Raw genomic sequence first — 3,590 nt, forward strand, 5'->3', positions numbered from 1 at the left:
GCATGCGCGGGAGCCATAAAAAATGGCACCACCCAGCCACCCAGTCTGTTCTCCCAGATCAGCAATCGCGCACCGTTCCTCCGTCTTCAGCTCTCTTCCACTGTCCGCTTTTCCACTCTCCGTGACCAGGCCCCAGGCAGTATCTCTCTCCCAAGTTTTGTCTCAGATGCGGCTGTTTTCCCCGGCCCCTTACTTCCGAAGGACTGCGGCTTTGACTCGTTCCACCCCTCTGTGGGAGGATCTCCCTGAGCAATGGCTGAAAGAGCAATGGCCGAATGTAGGCTGCACCCAGGAATGCCCACTTGACCCTGCTGTTGCTGGTGCCCCGAGACTGTGGCCAGGTGCCAGCCCACCCCCAAAAAAGATCGCAAGACAGTATAGCATCAGTGTTTCAGGGATTAAGGAAAATTGCAACACACATCTGGCACCAGGCTTCACCCTCAACAACCTTGCCCCAGCACCAGCGAATGTGGCTGCCTTCCGGGGTCTGCTGGGACCAGGTGGCTTCAACAGTCTCTACCAAATGTCCTTCCAGCAGTGGAACCGCTTTTCCCCGTGTGGCCTGAGAACCTCCCAGACCTCACTCTGTTCCTGGGGATTCACCTTTCCCACCAGAGCACCACCAGGTATGGAGCTGCGGAGTTGCAGCCTCTGCCCTCCCCTTGTTTACAGTCTTAATGGAATTTAAACCCCCTCCTTTCTCCTTTCTCCCCTTTTAGTTTAGTCCCTGAGGGTGTTTCCAATTTTCCACTTTCTCTCCAGCTGCTTTTGCGGAGGGATGCTTTTCCCATATGCTCCCCCCCTCCCCAGTCTCTGTCCTCTCTCTGCCTGCAAAAGGAGTTCCCTACCTTTCAGGGCTTCTTGCTCCCCAAGTTCAGCTCTTTGTGTCACACGTACCTGCTGAATTCTGTGGTTCAGGTTGTGCAGATTGTTGTGTTAATCTTCCAATCACTTTTCTAGTTGTGTAGGATGGTTTCGTGTTGGTTTGGCTGTATTTCATGGACAGGAGACACACAAAAAGCTTCCATGCTGTTCCGCTATCTTGGCTCCTCCCCCTTTATGTTTGTTATTAATTGTTTTATATATTTGGGTGCTCCCATGTTGATGGCATGAATATTTGTAACTGTTAGATCTTCTTGTTGCATAGTCCCCTTTATTATGATATAGTGCCCATCTTCATCTCTTGTTACAGTCTTTGGTTTAAAATCTAGTTTGTCTTATATACATATTGCTACTCTGGCTTTAATATATTTAGCAATTTAATTTTATGACCAAAAGTAAATTAAACTAGATATCAATAACTGAAAATATTTTTAATTTTAATTTTTTAAATGTTTACTTATTTATTTTGAGAGAGAGAGAGAGAGAGAGCACAAGAGTTGGAGGGGCTGAAGGAGAGGTAGAGAGAGAATCCCAAGGAGGCTCCACACTGTCAGTGCAGAGCCTGATGCAGGGTTTAATCTCACAACCACAAAATCATGAGCTGAGCTGAAATCACGAGTTGGACACTTAACTTTATACATTTATAAAGAAAAAAATTACAAAATAGTTTGAATTGAATGCTAACAAAAAATATTATCAAAACCCTTATTATGAAGTTAAAGTAGTGTTTAGAAGAAAGTTAAATGCTTATATTAAAGAGGAAGAAAAGTGAAAAATAATGTTGTAAGCTTCTACTTTAAAAAGCCAGAAAAAGCAAATAAAACCCAAAGTAAAAGAAGAGAGGAAGTGATAAATCTAATATTAAAAATCAGTAAAACAGAAAATGTACAAATAATAGACAAAAATAATTGTAACCAAAAATAGGGTCTTTGAAAAATAGGGTCTTAATGAAATTGGAAAACTCTGAAAATATTGACCAAGAAGAGTAGAACACAAACTATGATTATTATAAATCAATGATCCTGTGGACATTCAGAGGATAGGAAGGAAATATAATGAACAATTATATGCAAATAAATTCAACATAGATGAAATGCACAAATTACTTGCAAAGTACAAATTAACAAAACATACACAAGAAGAAAGAGCAAATCTGAATAACTCTATTTAAGTTAGAGAAATTGAATTTGTAATCTGAAATATTTGAACAATGAAAATTCCAGGTCTGGATGACTTTACCAGTAATTCTGCTAGACATTTAAGGAAGAAATAATACCTATCTTGCACAAACTCTTTTGCAAAATAAGGGATAAATGAAAAAATTTTTACTTCATTTAATGAGACCAGCACCACCTGATAAAAAATAAAACCAGAAAAAAGAAACATGAGAAAATAAAACTGTAAACTAACACCTCTCATGAATATCAATGCAAAAATCCTCAGAAATTTTTTTGTCAAGTTGTAAGCCGGTGTGGGATTAATTCAGGAACTGAAATTTGGTTTAGTTTTTGATAATCAACGAGATTCACATTTTATAAGAATAAAGATAAAAAATATGATCATCCAAACAGATTCAGAAAAAACATTGAGTACAATTCAATACTCATTTATGATTATGTAGAAATGGAAGGGAATTTTCTCAACTTATAGTATTTATAACAAAATTACACAGCTAACATTAGACTTACTAGTGAAAGAGTGAATGACATTCCATCTTCTAAAATCAGAAACAAGGCAAATATACTTATGTTCATCATATCTATTGAGCATTGTACTGAAGGTAGCCTATGTAATAAGATAAGAATAAAGAAAAATTTGTATTTTGGAACCAAAAAGTAAAATTGTCTTTGTTTTCAGATAAGAAGATCATATATACAGAAAATCTTAATCTAAAAAACAAAGTTTTCATAACTAATGAGCGCATTTTGAAAGATTACAGTTTATAAGGTTAATACACAAAAATGACTATATACTAGTAATAAAAAATTTAAAAATAAAAATTAAAAGCAATACCATTCACAGTAGCATCAAAAACCCAAGATAGAGGAAAAAATTTTAATTATGTGCAAGTTCTGTATACTAAAGACTATGAAACATTGCTGACAGAAATTACACATAAATATATGTAGAAATATACCATGTTTCTGCATTGGATGATCCCATATTGTTAAACTGTCATTTCTTCACAAATTGGTCCATGGTTTCAATGTTAAGCTAATTAAAAGTCCAGAAGGCTTTTTTTGTAGAAACTGACAAGCAGTCTCTAAAATTTATATGGAAATGCAAAAGATCTAAAATAGCCAAAATAATTTTGAATGAAAGAAAAAGAGAATTTACTATAAAGCTGTAAATAATTAAGACAGTGATATTGGCATAAGGACTGTCTGTGTGTATATATATAAGTGTGTGTGTCTGTGTGTGTGCATATATATATATATTATGCACACACACATATACATACACAAGAATATACCTATAGCTGTAGCTATAGTTATATATCCAGTAATAGACCCACTTATATTTGATCAACTGATTTTTGGGCTTTCTGAGTTGGGCTGTATACATAACTCATTTTTAATGTGTTCCCCAGACACTACCAATTTTCTTAAGTTTAGTCTATGGTAGAGCCTTTAAAAAGTATAATAAGACATATAAACACTCCAGATTTATGATCGTGTTTTTACCAACAACATTCTCTAACAATATGC

This window comes from Herpailurus yagouaroundi, unplaced genomic scaffold (assembly GCF_014898765.1).
Source record: "Herpailurus yagouaroundi ecotype Mexico unplaced genomic scaffold, PumYag 29, whole genome shotgun sequence".
Classification (NCBI taxonomy): domain Eukaryota; kingdom Metazoa; phylum Chordata; class Mammalia; order Carnivora; family Felidae; genus Herpailurus; species Herpailurus yagouaroundi.